At 43.3% G+C, this 24,833-nt stretch overlaps 1 protein-coding gene across 5 annotated transcripts in view; it reads right to left on the reverse strand.

The window, feature by feature from the left end:
* Window positions 1–24,833, reverse strand: part of GHR (growth hormone receptor) — a 209,665-nt gene that overhangs the window by 156,137 nt on the left and 28,695 nt on the right. The window contains exons 1-2 of one of the 5 annotated variants that reach the window (XM_080681984.1): window positions 6,262–6,390; window positions 4,253–4,339 (exon numbers count right to left, since the gene is read on the reverse strand). The exons of 3 other annotated variants lie outside the window; for them this stretch is intronic. The gene's annotated coding sequence lies outside the window, so the exon portion shown is untranslated. Of the gene's footprint in view, window positions 1–4,252; window positions 4,340–6,261; window positions 6,391–24,833 lie in introns of those variants that run through there. One more of the 5 variants, XM_080681983.1, reaches the window with a different exon arrangement.

Below are 24,833 nucleotides of genomic sequence, written 5' to 3' on the forward strand. Positions count from 1 at the left end.
TCCCCAGTGCCTCAACATGCCTTGCTGGTGACTTTAACCCCACCTACCCTTCTGCACATCTCCCCTTCCTTAAGGTCTCTCGGAACTTCTAAGTTAGACTCTGTGTCTTGCCAGGACCCTGACTGACACCATTTTGAATTCCACCAATTTTACAACTGCACTTTGGTGCGGAAACTGCAAGAACAAAAAGCAAATTCCAAATAGGTGCAATATATTTGTTTGTTCATTCACCCATTCATTCATTCATTCTTTCATTCCAGGTGAATATGCTTACACCCATGTTTTGTTAAAAGTAGAAAGAGAACACTTTATTTTGAGAACTTCAGAACAACTTATCAGGGAACCAGGTCTAGAAATAGCTTTTTTCCCCCTAATAAAACTTTCACTTCCTGAATCAAAGGACACTTACAAAGGCTAGTGGTCACCTGTCATTCAAAAGACTGCTGAAACCTTGTTCTATTAACGGTGACCCTGGAACTGTAATTATTTTTATGACAGAGCTGATTTGATCAGCTCGTGATAAGATGGTTTGGGAGGTTCTCCTAGCTTGAATAAAAGGCCCTGAGATTCTTTCTTCTGAGAATAAAACTCACAGGGAAACGAGAAGAGTTTTAATATACTTCAAAAAAGTTTTCAACAGTAACAACAGGCCTGTTGGATAGCTAAATTGTGCCAAATGTCAAAAGATTAGTAACGCAATTTTATATTTACCCAAGATTAGTTGGGCTATAAAGACTGGGGTCAAAGAATACTGCTGTTAATTTTCCATGAGCGTGCTTAATGATCAACCTTGAAGACTGCAGTCCTATTTCCTTGTGAGGACCCAGGATCCTGAAAAGCCTGGGGGAAAACCTGCCGCAATTACCCAGGTAAACTCAGGTCAGAGTGACATTTCTAAAGAAAATCTATGACTCCAGGAGGTTCTTATCTTGAGGAAAATAACTCTGCAGACTGACCAATGGCACCGATGATGCAACATCAGACAGACGTCAACATACCTTGCACAAGATCCACAGTCTATCAAGTCCTGCCAGCAGGACTCAAAGCATATTCCTGTTAAGAATAAACAGGCAATCTGCAGTTCACCCAAGCAAAATGGATCAAAAGTATTTTGCTTTGGAAAAATGAAGTCAACAAAGGACTGTATGTTAGCAACTTTTAATTTATTTTACTTTTTTTATATTTGTATTGATTTCAGAGAAGAAGGGAGAGGGAGAGATATAGAAACATCCTATCCTATATATAAAAGCATAATATACAAATCGACTGAATGGCAGAACGACTGGTCACTGTGATGCACACTAACCACCAGGGGGCAGATGCTCAATGCAGGAGCTGCCCCCTGGTAGTCAGTGTGATGCCACAGGGGGAGTGCCACTCAGCCGGAAGCTGGGCTCACGGCTGGCGAGTGCAGCGGTGGTGGCGGGAGCCTCTCCTGCCTCCCCTACAGGCGGGCATTAAGGAGCAAGGGGTCCCGGACTGCGAGAGGGCGCAGGCCAGGCTGAGGGGAACCCCTCTCCCCTGCCCCAGTGCATGAATCTCGTGCACTGGGCCTCTAGTCAATGATAAGAGAGTAGAATATCATTGATTGGCTGCCTCCTGCACACCCCCTTCTGGGGATTGAGCCTGCAACCCATGCATGTGCCCTTGACTGGAATCGAACCCGGGACCCTTCAGTCTGCAGGCCAATGCTCTATCAACTGAGCCAAACTAGCTAGGGCTGTTAGCAACTTTTTAAACCTTGGTTCCTAAGAAATATGTTAGAGTGGACAAAACAAGACCAATATCAGTCCAAATTCTGGCTTTGCCTTAGTGACTCCATTAATCTTTGGCATGTAAATTAGCATCTCTAAGTCCCAGGTGTATCATTCAAAATATAGGAAAAAATATTCATTTCCCTTGCTTTACAGGTAAATCTGTTATAAAGATGCCCTATCTCACTCTGAAATGGCTTTTGGGAAAGAAAACAAGAAGAGCATGATCACATCAAATATACTAATTAATTCCATAATGTACCCTATCTTTAGGAATATTAAATTAGGCCAAATATAGTCTAGGAAACAGGACAAGGTTACCCCTCTCCCTGAGTGTGTCACATAAGTAAATAACAAAGACTGCCAAGCCCGTCACGGCTCCTGGGACAGAGCAAGCCCTCATCAACACCGAGGTTTTATTGTTAGCATTAGTATTAGAATTAGAAGGAAAAGCATCTGTTAAGGTATTTGCTCAACATATTTCAGTTCAAAATACCATGGAATGTTAGAGGTAAAATATATTGTAGAAAGACTGTTCTCCTTGGTTTATAAGTAATCTGCACAGATGGTGAGATAAAGTTAAGAGACTTAGCAAAGCCCTCTATTTGTCTGATGAATAATAACAATAACAACAATAATAGAAGTGCTTACTGTGTGCCAGGCACTGTAGTAAGTGCTCTATGTATAATATTGAATGTGACAGCATACCATACTAGTTACTATTATCCCATTTTATGGACTAGGAAGTTGAGGCCCACACCACACAGTATAAGTGAATCTCACAAAGACACACTCTTGGTCAGAGTTGGAGCTCTGATTCAAACCCAGGTCTACCTGACACCAATCCCACTGAGCAATGCCTCCTACGTGCTTGTCACTTGCTTCTTCTTGGATTGCTTTATGACTGGAAGTCTTACCTTTTCAACAAAACCAAGTGCAAGGACAATGTTACCTGTTTCTTTTGAACATGCATGGCACAGGACTGGGTCCTGGGCAGGTGCTCAAAAAAATGTTTGCTGAGGGTACAGCAGTATTAAAAAACGCCTTGTAAACAGCACAAAACCGGGAATGCGGAAGCACTCGAGACAAGCCAACTCTGGACAACATTGCTCAGGTAATGACTTGTGCCTGGATTCCATCCCTTGGCAGGAAGTGAGTCCTTGCTTCTTTAATTGCCCTTGGTTCATCAGTTCCAGAACTGGGCTTGAAGAGAACTGCTCCTCAGCTCTAAGAAGCAGAATGGTAGCATATTCTCTGGCTAGGCCTATACCAGTGCTGCTTTCGTTCACAGTCAACAACACCCAACGTGCTTGCTCAAGCACCCCCAAGGCAGGGCACGCCTGAGAGGCGTGAAGGTGAAACCAGCTGTCCTTGAGAACAGAGCCACTTCCAAATGGTATGAGTGACGCTGTTGAACGTTGGGCACTCAGGAACCTGGAGCAATGCTTAGCTAAGGGGCAGCGCTAGCTGATGCTTTTCTTTTCACATCGCAAGAGAATGAAGCCCCTCTTGAGAGAATGAAGAGACCCAGAAGGTAAGTTAAGAATTTCCCACTAGTCTTTGGGGAAGGCGCTGTGATGGCAGTCCTTGCATCCTGGCCCCGGGCTGGAGAAGACACCTCAGCCTTTAGCATGTGTGCTGAGGAAGCGAGCATGGCACCACAGCCTTCGGGAGAACACAGGGCCCCTCGTACCGAGGACTGAGGCAGGAGGGTCAATTGAGGGATGTGAAGGCAGGTGACACGAGTTATTGACCTATTTCTTTTTAGAAGCTGACCCCCTTCTTCCCTCCTGCCTGGCCCAGCACCCTCTCTTCCCATTAAAAATTGGGCACTGGATCTGCTGAATTGGACCAGGGCCCACAGTCAGCCTCAATCTGGTTGTGTTACTTCCCAAACCAGATTAGTAACATTAACCTGAGAAATGTATACAAACTATTGCTTCGCAAGATAACTCCAAAAGACAATCCCAAGTTCGTCACAACTCAGCTAAAACAAAAGACCATGATGCCTAACAAGGCCTAGGTCTCATATTTACAAACCACGTAAGAGACATGTGAACACATAATCCAATTTTATGGTCTACCCAATCAGAGTTGTGTACACATTCAGGGTATACATTTAATGTGTCCTTAATGCTTCCCCACAGCTCTCCCCTTTCTATCCTCCCACCCCCTTGAAGCACAGACAGGCTTGCTGTTCTGAGTTCTAATAAACTTCCTGTTGGAACATTTATAAGTTTCCGATATCTTCCATCACTCTCAAATCCAAAACAAGGTCAAAGGCATTTCCTGACGTCTTTCAGTGAGCTCATACCATGCCACAGTGGGAAGCTTTCCTCTTATTACTCAGAAGTTTGGGCACAGGGAAAATTTGGAACATGGCGGGCGAAGAATGACCCTGGCAGTCACAACTAAAGTTAGACAGAGCTGAGGCACCACACCAGGCCTCAGGAGCACACCTTGTAATCAGAGCATGCACATACCAGAACATGTTGTACCTTCTCTCCGTGATGTGCTCACTTCCACTTGAGCCCCATCTGAGTCCAATCATTTGCTGCCTTCCTCTTTCTCCTTTAGATCAGTAACTGACACCAGAGAGAAGAGAACACTGCATATATTTGTAAAACATCTCTAAAAATCTCAGAAACTGCCCTAAGAGTATAGTTTTAACATTTTACTCAATAATCATTCTGTTGAAAATTCCAGGATAGTGTCTGACTCACTGAGGCTTTATCATGAAAAACTGTGCTACAACACAGAGTCCCTAGACCTCAGCGTCTTATCCTATAAAACATGAGACATGGGCTTGAAGCTCTGGTCCCTGTTTTATGAATCCCTTACTTCCGGCTGCTAAGTTTTCATGTACAAGCGCCGGTGGACGAGCAGCGTACCTTCTCAGAAGTGCGGACGAATGCTTTGAGCATGATCTGGATGAGACCTATCATCACAGCAGTTAACACGATACGTGGAAAAGCTGCTGAGCTTAGCGACATCACCCATGGTGCTTCCAGATCTTTCTCTAAGTGCTTCATCAGTATAGCTTGCAGAAGAGTTTATTTTCAGAACTTGCCCATCTTTAGGGCCTTTTTTTTTGTCATGGCCCCTCCCCCCACCGTTGCGTTTACAAATCTGGCTGCTTTTCTTAGCCTAGAGCAGTGGTTCTCAACCAGAAAGACTTTTCTCCCCTGGTGGCATTTGGCGAGGTCAGGGTTAACTTTCGGTTGCCACAAGTTGGGAAGGTGTGTTACTGGTCATCCAGTGGGTAAAGACCAGGGATGCTGCTAAACACCCTACAGTGTGAAGGGCTGTCCTCACAACAGAGAATAGTCTGACCCCAAATGTCTATAGTGCCAAGACTGAGAAGCCCAGGTCTAGAGAGAGGAGGGATGAAGGAAGGGAGGGAGGACAGAAAGGAAGGAAAAAGGGAAGAAAAGAGGGAGGGAAATAGGAAGGGAGGAAGGGAGGGAGGGGAGGAGGGAGGGAGGAAGAAAGGAAAGAAGGAAGGAAGGAAAGAAGGAAGGAAGGAAGGAAGGAAGGAAGGAAGGAAGGAAGGAAGGAAGGAAGGAAGGAAGGAAGGAAGGGTAAGGTTCGAACCAGCATTCCTCTCTGGCCACACTTTCTCCAGAAGGGCCACATACTGGCCTGCATGTAGCTGGCTCATGGCACACATGTATGTTACCTGCCAAGATGCTATAGGCTCTCTGAGTTTGTGACCTCTGAACTCTATTACACTTCTGGCATTTTGTTTTAAAATCCCCTCCCTTTTCCTCTAAAACAGGGTCTAGTCACGGTGCTTCAACTAAGTTTCAGCCCCTTTGCAGAGCAACAGAAAGCCAGTCCAGCCCTCCTGAGCTGATTGATTCTCTCAGGTGACCAAACAGGGTGGGCTGTTTTCTTTGCAGGTTGAAACTCTTGTTTTTCTTAGGACACACTGTTCTCTTGAGGCTCTATGCCTGGCAGCAAAAAAAAAAGACAAGAAAAGAAAAGGAAAGCAACCATACACAACTTTGCTGTGGGTAGTCAGGTATGGGGCGAGGATTCAGGGTCTGATAACTCAGACACTTAGAGAACTTCTTTATCAAGGTGAAAACCTCTTACACCTCATAGGCCTCACCCAGGCCTGGAGCTTTTGGGCAACCAACGAAGAGCCACAAGGGATGGCAACTAAGAGAGAAAAGTGGCTGCTGACTCAACAGTAGTCAACTGGTAGGTGTCAGGCCATTTCCTTACCTGCTAGGGCTCTGTAGGTGCTACATTTGTCTCTGCCAAGCTAATGCGACCCAGTAGTTCCCAGGGGCCTTCCCCACCGAAGGGAGTGCTGGCTGGTCTACGAGACACCTGTTGGCAATACCCAGCTCGGAGACATGGGCGTCCTCCCCCTTCTCCACACTGGACTGAGGCCAGGCAGCAGCGGCCGCTCCTCCCTGGCATGGGCCCTGTTTTACCATGGGAGCCCTAAGGAAGTCATTCTTTGCCCTGTACCAGGAGATCAGAGAGGTATACTAACCTTTATTCTATCACATGGGAAAAAGCAAGATCCATAAGAGTTTAGACCAGAGATTTCCAATCTTTCCATGGACCAGAAGGACCTCTTGGAGCAGACCCTACATTGTCTAGTTAGTAACAGTTCTGCCCTACTCTGTTCCTACAGAACACATTTTTATGGGGGTGGCATTGTGCCTACCTTAAAACAAACCAACAGAAAGCCCACATTCTCCATATTCCCTTGCAGAAAGGGATGACCCTATGATGTTGATTAACAATATGTACCCTGGTCACCAAGTAGAACATTGAAGAGATAAACTTGGCTGGGTAACTGTTTACCTTTTGCCCTCTACCCTTCTCCTTCTGGCCTGGAAGCATGTGCCTGGATCCCTTGCAGCTGTTTCTCGGGCACAAGAAAGAGGGCAGTGTAGTAAGGATTATGAAATGAAGAGAAAGCTCGAAGAAGCTCGAGACACTTGCTGTTATGGAGACTACAATACTTATACTACAATGGCAACTTTGCAATTTATTTAATTTTCCGGAGTCTGTTTCCTGAAGTATGTTCTTATCTCCTTTGCAGGGTTCTTAAGGGGATTTAAATGAGATAATATCTGCTAAACTGCCTCAGAATGGCTGATAAAAATCAGTTTCCAAATCAAAAATAAATCATTCCTTTCTCCTTTCCAATCAGATCTCCAGACTTTAGGAGAAATCAAGCCAGACTCACTGCTGCTTACTAATAAGCGAAGCAGGGCTCTGTCTAAAGTGTTTTTCGACTTGGTGTCAAATTATTGAGAAAACAAGGCCCTAGGCCAGCGATTTTCAGCCATTTTCATCGCATGGCACCCATGAACTAATTACTAAAATTCTGCAGCACACCAAAAATACATGTTTTGCCGATCTGACAAAAAAAAATTAAGCATAATTTTGATTCATTCACACCTGAAGGCTACTGTTATGTTGGCTGTTGTCATTTTTTAATTTGACAAGGTAGGGGGGTAAAGAGGTCAATGGCCCTGACTAAGAAGTCAGGTATTGCTTGTTTAAAAAAGTCTTGCCGCACACCAGCTGAAAATCGCAAAGGAAAGAGAGTCCCTTCAAGGAGAGCAGCAGGAGGTCCAGGTAAGGAGCAGACTGGGCCGTGCGGGCTGAAGCAGAGAGAATGGGTGGCTGTGCTCAGTAGGGAGCTCAAGAATATCTGAAACAAAGCAAGCATCAGGAAGGATCTCAAATGCCCTGACAGCTCAAGACAGTCAACCTCCAGGGAAATGCGGCAAAATGGAAAAGCCAAGAGGGAGAGCCATCCTTCGCACAACTCCAGGGCCTGCGGATCTGACACAAGGGCCTTTCTTTTCCCCAGTCTATGAGCACACACGTGGTTTTGATTCCTACGTGCATGCAAATCACCTGCGAACAGGTGACTCTTTTCTAATGTTTTGTATTTTTCAAGGAAATCATAGACTTCCACAATTTCTCTTACCTAGCCCGCAGTTCTTTGGCACCAAGTGAGTCTGCTAACTTCCTTCTCTTTAGAACAGACATCAGCCAACTTTCACTATAAAGGGCCAGAGTGTAAATACCTTTAGGCTTTGTGGTCCATTAGAGTCTCTGTCCCAACTCCCGCTCTGGAAGTGAGAAAGCAGCCATTGGGAACACTGATAACACCGAAAGGAATGGGCATGGCTGCGTTTCAATTAAATTGCATTTACAAAGCAGGTGCCCTAGTTTGGCAATCTCTGCTTTAAAGGGGGTTGGGACTATGCTATACAAAAGCAAACAAGAAACATTTGATCATACACTACACTCTCTCACCATTAATTATTACCATGAAAACAAACCAGAGGGCTCCAAATGAAAACCAACAGAGAAAAACATGAAATGGGAGAGACAGGCATCCCTACATTTGAAACAGTGCTTATCATACGAAGCCAAAGACTCAAATGTTCAAAGATAAATGCAAATTGTGATAAGCAAGGCAGTGAATAAAATCATCTGTAGACTATAGCACAGGGGTTCCACATGAAGGTCAAGATAACTATTAGGAATGAATGGGTAACACCAATAAGAATTCCAGCCTTTAAACCTTTAAGCACAAAAGTAGAACAAGAGGCAGAGAAAGGAGCTTGGGGCAGTAGCAGAACATACGGTCCAAACAGATGTCCTCCAGACATCTGAGGCTCCTCCCTCTGGCCCCAGTACTACTTGGCACTGGCCTCACTGCTTTGCTTTCTTCCTTACTCATATGCAAGTGTTCATATGATGAAAATGATTTATGTGGGAGGCACATGGAGGGAGATGAACAAAAGAGAGAGAGAGAACGCACTGGAGAAAATCAGAGCCAGAGGAGGGTCAGGAGGCCGAGCACCGTCAGGAAGGCTGGTCTTTCGGCTATTCTGTGGCTCTGCTATTGTCTCCCACAAATGGACTTTGTTTCTACTCTTCTTCTTACCCTGAACTCCTTTCTTTCATAAGTAACAGCCAACACTTCTGAAGGACTCACCTCATGCCAGTGTTCTAAGTACATTATATACATATACGTTGATCCTTTTGATCCTCAATAGGTGCAGTAGGTCATATTATGTTCTCATGGAACAGATGAGACAACTGAAGCACAGAGAGGCCAAGTAATTTTTCCAGGGTACACAGCTAACTAGTGACAGAACTGGAACTAGAACCCAGATAGTCTGTGCTCCCAGCCTCCACATTATCCTGAGTTCACAGTCTTCCTCCTCCACAGCACTGACAGGGCACCTCACTGTGTATCTCAGAAGCTATTTTTTTCATTTTCTCAAGAAAACGATTTAATTTGGCTTTCAGATACATTTGCCAATTTATAGGAAATAAAGAGGCCAGGGAAAGATGTGAAAGGATACCCTGGGTAAGCACCCAGCAAAATCCAGACTGTAGCAAACGCTCCAGGATAAACAACTCGGTATTTTCAATGACTAGATGGCAGAGAGACAGTGATTGATTTTGAACCTACAGATTAAGAGACTTAAAAGACTTATAACCACTTTCAATGTGTGGACATTATTTAGAGTCAGATTTAAAAACAAACAAACTGAAAAACAAATTATGACAATTTATGAGACAACTGTAATTTGAACACCATCTGAATGATTTAAAGATTTATTTTTTCATATAATGATAGTATGAATGTACCTCTAAAGCACTTATCTTTTAGAGATTTATTGTGAAACCAACAGAGAAAATGAATGAATATAATAAAATGATGTCTGGGATTTGCTTCCAAATAGTATGGGAGGAAGAAATTGGGTGTGGCAGAAATGACACAAAATTGGCCATGACTTGATTACTACTGAAGCTGTGTGATAGGTGTTTGAGGACTCATGATTCTCTTCTGCTTACTTTTGTATCCATTGAAAAAAATTATATAATAAGAGTTTTATAGAAGTGTGAAAGAGAGACACGCTAGGGTTTAGGAACAAGGCTTCAGGCAAGGAGGAGATTCCCTATTTGTCAGTATTTCATCTACATGTGTATCCTCTTTCAGCACATATTTTATTTTATTTTAATTTTATTATTATTATTATTTTTTTTAATATCTTTTTTTTTTTAAGAAATCTTTATTCAGATTATTACAATTGTTTCTCCTTTTTCCCCCCATAGCTCCCCTCCACCCGGTTCCCACCCCACCTTCTGCCCTTACCTCCCCCCCACTGTCCTCATCCATAGGTGTATGATTTTTATCCAGTCTCTTCCTGAACCCCCCATACCCCTTTCCCCCTGAGAATTATCAGTCCACTCCCTTTCTATGCCCCTGATTCTATTATATTCACCAGATTATTCTGTTCCTCAGGTTTTTAATTCACTTGATTTTTAGGTTCACTTGTTGATAGATATGTATTTGTTGTTCATAATTTTTCTCTTTACTTTTTTCTTCTTCTTCTTCTTTAAGAATACCTTTCAGCATTTCATATAATACTGGTTTGGTGGTGATGAACTCCTTTAGCTTTTTCTTATCTGTGAAGCTCTTTATCTGCCCTTCTATTCTGAATGATAGCTTTGCTGGGTAGAGTAATCTTGGTTGTAGGTTCTTGCTATTCATCACATTGAAAATTTCTTGCCACTCCCGTCTGGCCTGCATAGTTTCTGTTGAGAAATCAGCTGACAGTCGTATGGGTGCTCCCTTGTAGGTAATTAACTGTTTTTCTCTTGCTGCTTTTAATATTCTCTCTTTGTCTTTTGCTCTTGGCATTTTAATTATGATGTGTCTTGGTGTGGTCCTCTTTGGGTTCCTTCTGTTTGGGGTTCTGTGCGCTTCCTGGACTTGTAAGTCTATTTCTTTCACCAGGTGGGGGAAGTTTTCTGTCATTATTTCTTCCAATAGGTTTTCAGTATCTTGCTCTCTCTCTTCTTCTGGCACCCCCATAATTCTGACGTTGGTACTCTTGAAGTTGTCCCAGAGTCTTCTTACACTATCTTCAACTTTTTGGATTTTTTTTTTTCTTTTTGCTTTTTCAGTTGAGTGTTTTTTGCTTCTTTGTATTTCAATTCTTTGACTTGATTCTTGTGTTCCTCTAGTCTGTTTTTGGGTCTCTGTATAATATTTTTTATTTCAGTCAGTGTATGTTTAATTTCTAGTTGGTCCTTTTTCATATCTTCGAGGGTCTCGTTATATTTATCGGCCTTTTCTAGAATATTCTTGAAAAGTCTTATAACCATGGTTTTGAATTCTATATCCAGTCGTTTGTTTTCCTCCATTTCTTTTGTTTGTAATCTGTTTCTTTGATGCCGCATTTTCACTGCTTCCCTGAGTTGGTAGGGTAGATTTGTGTGCTAGGTTTCCTATATGGCCCAGTGGGTCGGCCCCCCAGTTAACCTGAGGTGGACACTCTTGTTGCACCCCTTTGTGGACTGTGTGTACAGCCTTGTTGTAATTAAGTCTTGATTGTTGTTGGTATCACTGGGAGGAATTGACCTCCAGGCCAGTTGTCTGTAAGGATCAGCTGTGTCTACGCTGGGAGAAGTTCGGTGCTGGAGACAGCCTTATAGGATTAGACTTGCCAAATTGCAATAGCCTCTGTGCTCAGCTTGGATGGGGTGGAGTCTCAGGGCGGAGCAGACAGTCTTGGCTTCCCATCAGCCTTGCCCTTGCGCGCACGCGCGCACCTTCAGACTTCTGCCTTCCCCGGCTCCCGAGTCTCCGCCCGAGAGTCCACACAAGAGTGTGGGTCCCCAGGGGCTCGCCTGGAACTGGGGTTCAGTGCAGTCAGAACTGGGGTTCAGTGTGGTAGGGGGCTTCCTTCCCCCTTCCGCCAGAGAAAGTCAGCCAGGCTCTCAGCCGCCCTTCCTCTCTGCGCGCACAAAGACCCTTTGCCGTACCTCCAATTCTCTGTGAGCTTTTCTCTTTCCTTCTAGTTGTAGAATTTTCACTCAGCCAGCTTTCCTGTGGTTCTGGATGGTGTCCGTTCTGTCTTTTAGTTGTAGTTTTGAAATTGTTGTGCGAGGCAGCAGTTTAGGTGCTTACCTATGCCGCCATCTTGGTTTCTCCTCAGCACATATTTTAAAGCGAAAGTTTAAATGGAATGCAAGTATGGAAGGGAAGTGCTCTCATTCCTGAAAGATAAGCCTTGGAGATGCTGGGATAATCTGCAATTAATTCCCCAGGAACAAGTTTCTTGAATAGCAGGAAAGCGCTCACAGACCAATGAGGCATAACCTCTGTTACCCCCTGGCCATACCTAATCCTGCTCTGACAAGTTCAGGGCAGAAAGCACGAGGAGGATGAAAATCACCCCCATAGATCTCAGGACTGGAGGAGGAAAGGAAGTCCTCAGTGAAGGGGAATAGGGAGCAACTACACACATGAGAGCATGAAAGGCCACATGGTGTCTCGTTCAAGGGACTGTCCCCAGAGACCTAGGTTTCAGTCCCAGCCCTACAACCCATCTGCTGAGTAACTTTAGAAGGCCACTTAACTACTGTGGACCTCGACAATGTTATCTTCAAATTGAGGAATTTGAATTCACATTCCTATGAAGATCCATAATCTAGTCCAATAGATAAAACTAAAGATATATGCTCTTGAAAGCCAGCCAGAACACTAAACCCGATAAATTACTCATTTCTAGTCTAGTGAAGGCTTCTTTGAAATGTTACCACTGAGCCACAGAGCTCTGGGTCTTTAGCAAGACAAAGAAACAAGGTGAAATTAGTGAAGCTGGGAAGAGACCATCTATATACTATCTAATAAAGAGGGAATATGCTAATTGACCATCACTCCACCACAAAGATGGCTGCACCCACAACTGAGGCCAAGTTTCCCTTAAGGAGCCTTAATGAGCAATCAGCAGGGACCTGAGGCTACGCTCTCCCACGCCCCCGTGGGGCTTGACAGGGGACCTCAGGCTGCGCGCCCCCATCCAGCAGGGCTTGACAGGGGACCTCAGGCTGCGCCCCCCACCCAGCAGGGCTTGACAGGGGACCTCAGGCCGTGTACCCCACCTGGCAGGGCTTGATGGGGGACCTCAAGGCACTCCCCCCTGCCCCATCTGGGGGACCTCAGGCCACGCTCCCCATCCTGGTGCCAGGCCAGGGGACCTGAGGCTATGCCCCCTGCCCAGCGGGGCTTGACAAGGGTGAGATTGGCTGGGTCTGGATCTAGCCCAATGGTGGGGGGAGGTGGCTGGGTCTGGGTCTCACATGATTTTGAGGTGCATGTGGGTGGGCAGGGACTTGACTCTGGGTCCCCCTTTTAATGTGCATGAATTTTGTGCACCAGGTCACTAGTATGTATGTATGTGTGTGTGTGTGTGTGTGTGTGTGTGTGTGTGTATATATATATATATATATATATATATATATATATGGCTAATATGCAAAGTGTCCCTGCAGGGGTTCGACCGGGAGACAAAGGAAGGCCCCAGCTGGCAGCCGGGAAGGGAGGCCCCAGCCGGCACAATCACTGGTCAGGCCTAGGGACCCTACCCATGCATGAAATTCGTGCACCAGGCCTCTAGTATTGAATAAAATGGAATCTGAAAAGTAATATGCTCCACACTGGGATCAATGTTTCAACTAAGGGGATAAATTGTGGATGAAAATGATGGGATGGAAACAGATGAGAGTAAATGAGTTTTCTTCCAGGGCACTGCTAACTCTGGGTATTCAACCATCCAGGGGTGCCAATTGTCTGGAAGGCAATCTGTCCTTCAACAACTGTAATCATATGTCAGACAAAGCATACCTGGGACTTACAAATTTCACAGGCCAAATAATACTGCCTCAACTTCCAGAAACTAGACTCCCACAATGCAATGCATGACTTTCCATTTGGTGTCCCAAGATCAGGCATAGCTCCAGGTCTGTGTCTCCATGGAGATGTATCCAATATACATTAGGTACAGGCATGCAGCTGTATAATGAAGACCTAATGAAGTCATTAGGTCTTCAACAAGAGTTTTAAGAAAATAATAGTTCTGGTTTGCTAAATGATCTTCAAAGAAAGAACAAGTCCTTGGAATGATGAAGGAGCTTGGTATACTGAATTGGTTGACAATACTCTTGACCTTAAATTGCAGGAATTATTCACTAATCAAGAACGACTAATTCTCTTTGCTTAGAGAGCCTAATTAGTTTTGTGCTCATGCTTCCCCTTCTGATACAAAGTACCTCTTCACAACTCGGGGAGGTTTCCGACAGCATTGCCTCAACTGGTCTTGACAAGAGAAGAGATGAATCATAGCAGCAGCCTGGCACCCTCTCAATCTATAACAACTCCTCACCAAGGGCTAAATCAGAGCTGGCCAGATACAGGGAGCTTTTTCTTTTCTTTTTAAATAAAAAGAGGGACATTCACAAAGGAGAAGTCCTAGAAGTAGAATTACCGGTGACTTGGCCAATAGAGCCAAGGGTGGGTCTATGCAGACAGTGAAGGCAAGCCCAGAAAAGATTGGCTTGTGATGATGGCTCTAAAACTAATCTGTTTCAAGAGATAAAATACTCAACATAATCTCCTGTATAATGAAGACGTATAGAGCTACATGCCTGTCAGACTCCTGAGTCCTACCTCCATTCAGCTACTATAAGCCAAGGCTTTCATGCTTTCTCCATTGCAAGTGTTTCTTCTTGAAATCGAACATGTGTACACAAGCTTCAGTTACCTGTACAAACAGCATTCTACCCTAGCCCAAACGAATCTACGATCCCATAGGTCTGGGTTGGGCTAATTTTGAGGCCAGTCCATTTTTTTCTGATCTCACAGTAATAAGGCAGTGATGAAATGCCATCCAGAAAAAAAATAAGAGATAGTGACTGGGGGGAGGGGGGTTGTATTTAAGTAATGCAGGATGAGTAACATACATAAGGAAAATAAGTAAACGAACAGAGCAATAATATTAATAAAAAACTACGAGGCTGACAAGCAATAGGTGAGATGATTACAATCTTGATGGAAAAATTAGCTAATAAATAATTCATAAATCTCTCTGGGAGCAGGGAAGAAAATTTATCTACTCTTCAGCCATGCTGTCTCCCTCTCAAGGGAGCTTACTGCTATATTCTTTTTCTGCATGCACATCTCCCAGTACACCCAATGTCCCCAGAACATTCTATAAGTATGTATTAGATAGATGGAGTACCCTGAGTGTGCCTTCTAGCTATGATTGTCCCTTCTCATTCTTGCTTGTCTATAAAAGCATCATGTACCTCAAGCAATATCTGTACCTTACAACGTAATCTATCCCCCTAAAAAAAGAAAATTGGAAGATATGTCACTTAGCTCCATACCTGTGGCACAATACAATGTAGAGGTTGTCATACTGCCTGGGTGAGATGAGATACTAAAACAGAGAAACACCAAGATGTGGGCACTTTCATCACCTAAGAGGGTTGCTAAATCAGGAACTTAATTCCAACCACTTACACGTTTGGCTCTGCTAGCTAAGCACCTCACCAGAAAGAACTAATGAATTTTTATAATACAGGCAAATCCCGTCCTTGCAGTTCACCCATCTATAACGGACAACGAACAAAAATAAAAACCCAACATTTTGAGGCAACTCTCTAGTAGACTACTGGGTGCGGATGTCATCAGCTTGCTCCACATCAGTTGTATTTACTGCGGTGAGTTCTCTCTCTTATCCTCTATTCATGGTAAGCGGTGCTCGAAGGCACACAGAGACATCAGTGACTGCCCCATAGCAAGGTTCCAGAAGACAGCGTGCCGAGTGGATGGTTAGGGTAGCCGGGGTTTGTTACATAAATGGGGTGTCTCCTGGATGTTGCTACTTTTATATATACCCATCCATGTTTGATGGTATTTGAGGAGTTTAAGACAGAATAAACCATGAGATAGCTTCCTCCTAACAAGTCTTTATCAATGAGAGTTGGTTTCTGAATTTTAGGAGTCTGAACAGGTTCTGTTACTTGTTGAGGCACTAGTACCCAGCAAGAGGGATACTGAGGAGGCAAGGACTTATGGATGTCCTCTTCCTTCCCCCTGAAAATGACCATCCTGACACATCCAACCAGCCAGGGTATGGTTGCCAACAGTTCCAATGGGAAGAGAAGGGTTATATGTCTGCCGGAGAGACTTAAGGTGCAACCTTGGTGATGATGTTTCCTGGGGCTCCCTTTGAGTTTCTAAAATAGTCCAGCTCTAGAGTCCACGGGGAGTTGGGCCATGATAAGCAGATTAAGTATACCCTGTCCTATGGGACTTGCACTCGCTCAGTATTTACTAGGTATCCACTGGAGCACCTATTCTCAGCTGCAGTGACGAATATTCCCAGTAAACCCGAAGATTCCCTTTCTGCTCCAAGACATCAGTGTCAGTCTCTTCAAAGTCTTCCCTATGTTGATCACGTAAAACCATGTTACTTGGTTACTCTAGACAGCTAGGATCTACGTCAGCCAAGAAATTGTGATGCGGGGGCTTGCTGGAGTGTAGGCAAGAAAAGGAAAACGTATCCACCTTGGCTGTATTTTCCCAATGTGATCATGGTGTGTCCGGGCAAATGAAAGGTGGGAGAACAGGTCAAGACTAATACCTGTGTAAAATGTGCACAAAACACGTAATTGGGCCTATGTCTACAAAAGCGGTACCTTCAGAAACATTTCTTTTGCCCTAAATTTACAAGTATTACTAGGCCTGAAAAGTTTTCTTTCTTTTCTGTTATTACCGTATACGGATCCCATGAATAAGAAATAGATCATGTATGATCCTCCTAATTATGTGTTAGGTCCCTCCACAAAATCACTAGTTATTGGATACCAGAGTCCTAGAAAGTCAAGTACACAGGTCTGAAACTGTGTATTTTATGTATCCATGAAATTACCAAAAATAATTTTTAGGCACACAAGCCTCTATTGAACAGGTTTGCATTGCTTCTTAAAAATCAGGACTTGCAAATGTTTACATATTTAGGCAGAAGTCTTTCAAAACATATATGACAACCAACACATTTTTAAACCTACCATTGAAAGAACATTTTTGCTGGTAATGTGATATACCGAATTTCTTCTCCATCCCAAAGAAAGGCTGGCTCTATTCTAAGCAATCGCTTTCATTTAACACAGTTAAGTCCTCCATCTCCTCACCTCCACTACCACGCTTGGCAACAAAATCTGCTTTCTGCCCAAGGAATCACTGCAAAGTCCCCACCACTCCTGGGAAGGAGGAGGGGCCAATCCTTTGAAAACCCCATTTCCGTTTTATCTTCAATGTACCAAATAATGGAATTTCTACATAACAATATGACTTCTTTCCTGACAGCATGGATTCGGATTTCCTGTTACACATTCCGTTACTTGATTTGTGGTGATCTAAACTATTTCTGACATACTTTGATGCCTCCACCCTTTACATACTTGCAGCTTATCTGTGTTTTTAAGCCAGTCGTCACCCAATGTTGGCCATATTCCCATTTAACTCTGAAAACCTTTAACCAGGCAACAGAATTTTTGATTCCCTTGTCTTGAATTTGAATGCATATCCAACGTCTTTTTAGGTTACCCCATTTAGAAAGCTTTTTCTCAGGAGTACCTTTAAGCTGGCTTGCTGTTCTACAGTCTCCAGACCTTATGGAGAACTTCCTAATCTTTTGCCTTGAAAATGCGACCTGTGTTCCTGTCTTCACGCTTTGGCATGACCTCCACCTGCTGCCTGCAACGCCTTCTCCCTTCACCTGCTTAGTGAAGTGCAGCCCCAGGCCCTGCCTTCGCTGCAGCCTGGCCCCAGGGAGGTTGACCTCTCCATTTAGCCGCTGTGAGGGCCCAGGGATTCCGGCCTGTTCTCAGTGGCACTTCCCTCCTCTGCCTTGTAGGACTATACGAAGGGGCATATCCCTTCTGAAAATACTGCTGCCATGCAGTGACCTAGGGATTGTATGGACATTGCTAATTCTCAGAAGGACTTGAACATTGCATTAGGGCCCATATTTCAGAGAAAAGGAAACGGAGCCTCAGGAAATGTCCGTGATGGGCCCAAGGATGGAACCAGGGTTTGAACCCAGGCCCCACCATCTCGGAAACCCATGTTTGGTTCACTACACCCAGTGCCTCTGTTTCTGAAGTGAAAATAAATGCTTTAAAGTCAGGCCTGTGTCTCACACCTCAGTGTCCTCTGCTTGTTCTCTAGGAGCCTTGATGAATATTCATGGGGAGGTTCCACTCCAAGAGGCTGCACTTTCTGAGAACACCACTGCGGAGGGGGAGGGCCGGGAGCAGAAGAAAGGAAGTTTGGGATTAAAATTTCTGCAGATAATCCACAAGTGAATGATCCACAGGCATGATAATCCAGCGTTGGCAGGACACAGCCCGCGCGGAGGTCCGCTACCTGGCTTGGCCGTGTCGGAGATGGGCATCAGCGCTGACCTCCCCGCTGCGGCTGCTGGGAGCTTGCTGGGCTGGAAGCAACCTCCACGGGCATTAGAAATGGTATGACCACAGCTGGCACTGCCACCTGCAGTGTCCAAAACGGAACCACCACTTTTCCCAAGTAAGAGTTATTTATGTGTTTCTCTTTAAGTGCCAGGCTTACTTCAAATTAACACCTTCGCCCAGCTGGGGTGGCTCAGTGGTTGAGTGTCAACCCATGAACAAAAGGTCACGGTTCCATTCCCGGTCAGGGCACATGCCCAGGTTGCGGGCTCGATCCCCAGCATGGAGTGTGCAGGAGGCAGCCAATCCATGATTCTCTCTCATCATTGATGCTTCTATCCCTCTCTCCCTCTCCGTCTCCCTTCCTCTCTCTCTAAAAATCAATAAAAACATTAAAAAATATTTTTAAAAAAATGAACATCTTCACTTTCTCTTCAATAGTTGCATTTTCTGATTATTTAAAATGCAGAAAAGCTCATGATATATTTGTGGTTTACAGCCAAGAGTTATGTTTTAGGAGATAAGCTTGTGGCTGTGATTTTTTTCTGTTTGTGCAATGACATAATGTGGTACAATGCATATCACCACTTTGATTTCGGTAGCGGGTGGGGAGTAGTATTATTTTTTGAAAAAAGAAAAATGTGTAAGATTATTATTATTTTAAAATAAGTTTTACTGATTTTCAGGGAGAGAGGAAGGAAGAGGCATAGAGAGATAGAAACATCAATAAGAGAGGAACATCATTAATCGGCCACCCACTGGGGATCGAGACCGCAACTGAGGTACGTGCCCTTGACCGGAATCGAACCTGGGAACCTTCAGTCCGCAGGCCGACGCTCTATCCACTGAGCCAAACCAGTTAGCGCTAAGATTATTTTTTTAAGGAACAAATCTGTCACAGGAAGTTCAGTCCTGAAAGGCCAGGCAGGACACCGCGGGCCAGGTTATAGCTGGGACGCTGTTCACAGGGGCAGCTACATCTGTGCAGCACGTGCCTCCTGAGCAGATATTGCTGACCTTTCATTTTGCATTTGCAGTCCTGGGCCCAGCAAAGTGGCAGATGCCAATGAAGGCCATCGGGCTGACACAAAGGCAAATGCAATCAGGTAGACTCGATCGCACCGCACAGCTCTGCCAAGATAGCTAGGCCAGGGTCCTAATCGTAGTCTGCAATGTTGAGAAATTAGTGAGATGCAACGGTCTTCATAATATAATCTGCATGGTGATGCCATTACTGAGAATAAATACGACCCTCGGCCGCATACAACCTGCTGCTTCTGGAAGGAAAAGGAAGAAGCCACAGGGACCTGGGAGCCATTTCCATGTTTCAGGGGGTAAATGCTGGATCTCTATGAACATCTCAGGAATCAAAACTTATCCAGACCCTTCCACTAGCTTCAGAAGTTCATTTCACTCTTCTTCCAAGTTACACCAGTCAGCTGCAAGCACTTGTCCAATTTTTGTGTTTTCCATGTGGGAATATCTCTTACCAAAATGTTCTTGCTTTATTTTCCCTTAGAATCTACTGTAACTGTTAGGATTTTTTTTTTCTTTTTCTCCTTGTCTTCTATTCTTTAGAAAGAGAAAAAGGGAGGGTATTTAAATGAGGTTTAGAGTTCAAAGCTAAATAGATGGGCAGTTTGTTCAGCTGGGCATATCCAACCCTGCTCTCAAATGTTTATTTTATAACTTTGTCCTATTTTAAAAGTCTTATTTATAAAGATTAATGGCCATAACTTCTGAATTTGGAGAGAGAAGCAAAATGCCTGAGCCCAGACATCCAAATGAAACTCCAGCGATAATTCATATCAACACACAATGATCTCCAAAGCAACTCCCTACACAACAGAACAAATGAAAGGAGACAAAATGATGAGCCTGTCTGCGATGCTGTATGATGACAAGTCCAATTCTTGCGTTGTTGTTGCTGCATTGCCAAAAATATGCTGCTTAGTAAACTGGCAATAAGTGCGTAAAACAAGTGTGTATGTATGTGCATATGCATGTGCGTGTGAGTGTGTGTTTAAATCATGCTCTATTTAGCTACTTATAAATTATGGACAGCAAGACGCTATAGTCACTCATTTATGTTTCTAACAGAAAAAGCAAAATGATTCCTCTTTGTTATTTCAATCCCATATTCCACTTCTCTTTTCACCAAGCTAATTCTCATCTTATGCGGTTCTGATCAAACATTGCCAAGAGAGCTAGGGAGTCCATTTTCAGGACTGAAGTCTGTTTTAAAAAAAGAAAGGTAAGAGGTTAAAAAATAAAAAGAGCCAGGTACATGAGCTGGGAGGGGCCACTGAGAAGGTGGGAAAGGACTGAAAGCAAACCAAGTTGAGAAAGAATGGGAAAGGACAAGAAGACTGAGCGGGCAGGTGGTGATTGGTGGGGCAAGAAGTGAGGAATAGAGAGGACAGGAAAAGGAGACAGAGAGGACAGATGTCGAAGAATGCAAGGAACGGGAGTAGGTAGAACTCTGGACTGCACTGAGAAATTCGTCCGGTAGTTAAGCATGTGGAATTTGGTGTTGGATAACTACCATGTAGTAGTTACTGGATGAACTCGGGCAAGTTTCTTAACCTTGGGGTTAACATATAATCCACTTTACAGAGTTATTGTGAGGATTAATTGAAATAATCCAAGCAAATGCTTTGTACATGGTGAGCACTACCCAAAAGTCAGCTGTGCTTATGAAGGTGACCACTTGGCTCCATGGGAGTCTCTACATGAGCCACTTAGAGTTTCTCTCCTCCAGAAACATACATTAGGAGGGAAGGTAAAATATGTACACAAATGGATCTCTAGCACAGAAAAAAAATGAAATATTTGGTGTGTCTTCAAAAATAACACAAGCTCTAAAGAACTCAGAAGACCAATACACTGAAATTCTACCAAGTTAAAAATAATTAAGTTAAAACAGAGAGATGAGAAGTGAATAAATAAGGTGTCACAACATAGGAAGATAAGCAGACAGGAATACAGTAACTGTGTGCATGTAGTTAAAAGGCTGGGCTTTCAAATTGCAGATCTGGGCTCAAATCCCAGCTAAGCCGTTTACTAACCGGGTGACTTTGAACGTGTTACTTGCTTCCCGGAGCTCTGTTTACTTGTGTATAAAAGGGGAATACAAATCTCTTTAAGACTGTTATGTGGATTAGTTGAGGAAGTATAGAAATTTAGCACAGTGGTTTAACAAAAGTGGTGACACCACTAGTGCTTTTGGAGTTTAGTACTATAGTTGAAGTTCATAGGGGATTTAGAGAACAACCTTGCATGAGGAACTAAATAAGCGAGGCTCAGTGACATTGCAGGAGAGAAGGCAGGAGCCAGAGCACAGGCCCAGCAGGTAGGCCATGCATGTGGGGTGGGCAGTGGGGGGCAGAAATAAAACCACATGAAGAGGTGTATCAAAACACTGTTCCTCTGTGACCACAACAAGCTGGAAAGAGATTGAAGTTCAATGTCGACCGAAAAGTTTCATGACATGCAAATGTGCAGAGCCACTGACAAAAATCACCACCAGTATCAGCCCCGTTTGGAGGGTTTTAAGACACACACAGGCAGTGGTCTTTATTCATGTTTTAATACAGTTCTGCCTACAGGCTGATGGATGGAATGAATAACTGTCTCAGTACATCTCCCTCCATTGCAGATAAATGGCATCCACCTCTTGGTTGAAATGGAGTTTTGGTGAGTGTCATGGACAAAAAGAAAGAGGGAGGAACAAATATGCTTTTTTTTTTCTCCTCAAGGAACCACATTCAGGAATCTGGCACTATGCTAGGTTGATCTGTAGCAATTCTGCAATCTGGTCCATAACGGTGTTATTTTGGTGTTGTGGTTCATGATCTCCATCCATTGTAATCCCACTGGTGAACCGTATGGTGACAGCTAGGCATGCTCTTTAGCAAATTTGGAAACTGAGGCACAAGAACGTTAAAGTAGACGTCCAAAATGAACACAGAACGGAGAGCGTTCCTCCATCTAAATCTGTTTGCCAAGACTCACGTTAAAAGCAACAGCATCAACTGCCTAATAACTATGAGATATAGAAAAGAATGTTTCCCATTCACTAAACTGATACACTGAAAATATGCAAGACAAGATTCTATTTGATAAACCTGCTCCACTTGGTGGAAAAACCTTCCCACAGTTCTTAGAATCCAGAATCCCTTTGGCCATTTAGGGAGCAATGTTAGAAGAGTTCAATCATTCAATGCTGACTGCTGAGATTCACCATGAAAAATGATATTCTAATTGTATGAAATTTTCTGAAGAAGATCAATGTCACAATAGTAATAGCATATTAAGAGGAGAAAAAAATGGACCGTGGATCATTGAGCCTATTAAGGATATCATTATGTAGAACACTGCTTTCTGCAAATTTATAAAATAATGTTTTAAAATCCGCCTTCTGGATTAAAAAAAATCATTAAATAATAGTAGCTAAGTATTTTTTATAAACCATACAGAGAGAGGAGAAAGGAAAATCTTGAACGATATCACATCACAAACTTTTTAAAAAAGGAGTGTCATTTAAATTAAAACAAATGAGACTTTTGAAGGATGAAGTTGGAGGCTTACATTCTTCTGCTCATGTCTACATTCATTCATTCATTCAATTGGCGCTGATAAGCTCAGAGCCCTCTGTTAAATTGTTATTAAGAGTTTAACAGGAATAAAATATTTGGTCTTTGATCTCATAGAATATACACCTTAGATAAGAGACAATGTTTCATTAGGTTTCTGCCAGATAATTTAAAATAATGTAGAGTTATGTATGAACAAATAAAGTTGCATGTGTTATAGGAATATAAACATTTTTTAAATGAACAAAAAAGCAGACAAGTTTCTATTTCTTTGATATGCCTTCCTCCATGTTTTATCTGATTCCTATGTATTCTAAAGAATATCAATATTGGACTGGAAAAGCATTAATAGCAAGAACACAGATAGGAATGACTCACATTGGCATGATTGGGTAAGATTATAACTCATTATAAGTCATCAAGATTAATGAAGTGATATGAATGCAAATAAAGTGTAAGTGATTGCGGGAAGAACAGACAAAGCAAAGTTCTTAAGAAAGGAGAATAGTAATTAGAATGGAAAGTAGTTCATATGAACCATTTCAAAGTCAGTCCCCACTTTTGTCCAAGATAGTTCTTGGAAACGGCGACTTCAAGTCAAAGGACAAACGAGGCAACTAATGTCACTACAGGGTAATTGAAATGAGCAAAAGTTAGGTCCCTACGGCATATTTCTGGTCACAAAAACATCACCGAACTTCTAATTAAGACCCCAAAATAATAATAATTCTCTCACTCCTCTTCTTCCTCCTCCTCTTCCTCCTTGTCCTTCTTATTGTATTTCCCAATGAAGTTTTTATTTATTTAGTTATTTTTATTACATTTATTGGGGTAACATTGGTTAATATGATCATAGAAGTTTCAAATGTACATTTCTATGATACATGATCTATATGTTACATTGTGTGCCCACTATCCAAAGTCAAATCATCTTTCATCACCACATAGTTGACCCCTTATCCTTTACTGCCTCATACGCCCCCTTTCCTCTGGTAACCACCATTCTATTGTCTGTTTTTGTTTGCTTTTTTGGTTTATTCATTTGTTACTTTCATATCCCACATATTAGTGAAATCATATAAGTCAAACTTTTCTTGTCATCTCAAAGTCACTGAAATAAATGTGAGCTATGCATACACTTGAGAAAGATTACTAAACACAAGTAAGATCATTGTTTCCCAACCCACTGATTCTAGTTCAGGGTGGTGGGTGGCCAGAGCCAGTCCTGGCAGCTCAGGGTGCAAGGCAGGACCCACCCTGGCAGGACACCCTTCCACCACAGGGCCACTCATACATCCCCCCTCACTCAGACCGGGACCGTTAGACATGCCTGCTCCCCTAACGTGCACATCTTCACAACGTGGACGGAAACTGGAGTCCCCAGAGGAAACCCATGCAGATATTGGGAGAGTGTGCAAACTCACCCAGATAGTGGACCCTTCGGGGAATCAGTTGTGTCCATCTAGTTATAACAAATGTCATTGACCAAAATGGTGTTATTTGAGGACCAGCTATGTGAGTCCTCATTTATTCCATCTCCAACTGCGTAATATAGGGCTGGGGGGCCTTTGCCTGGCAGGTCAATATTAAATGCCTCAGAGGGGAAAATATTTAAAGTGTGCTATTTAAATACCTACAGGAACCACCCCTTATTAAAATAAAGAAATGTACAAGGAACACAGAAACGTACAAGGTTATTCTCTTTTGCTATGCCATTAGTCTTTCCTTCACCTGCATAAAAAAAAAATAGAACTTGGCTTCTTAATTCTGCTGTCTGCAAGCCAATTTCTAAATTACAGGGGCTCAGGTCCTAGCCAACTGAATTGAATCTGAAATTACCATGTGTTCCTATGGAAATCATTTTGTTTGCTGTTTAGTTAGAGGTAGCTATTATCTTAAATAGTACACCCAGGAGAGAAACCCTGAGCAGCTTTGTTAGAAAAGTAGGAGAGAAATGAAGGCAATGGAATGGTTGCATGAGAGATGCAGAGACAGACAGGCTAAGGGCTGGAGCAAGGTCCTGAAGCAGTGAAATGAGGTGGGATGAAAAACTAGTGGAGAGACAGCAAAACGGAAACAGACTCATAGACACAGAGAACACACTGGTAGTTGCCAGAGGGGAGGGGACCTGGGAGACTGGTCAAAAAGGTAACGG

This window comes from Plecotus auritus, assembly GCF_963455305.1.
Source record: "Plecotus auritus genome assembly, chromosome: 7".
NCBI classification, from domain to species: domain Eukaryota; kingdom Metazoa; phylum Chordata; class Mammalia; order Chiroptera; family Vespertilionidae; genus Plecotus; species Plecotus auritus.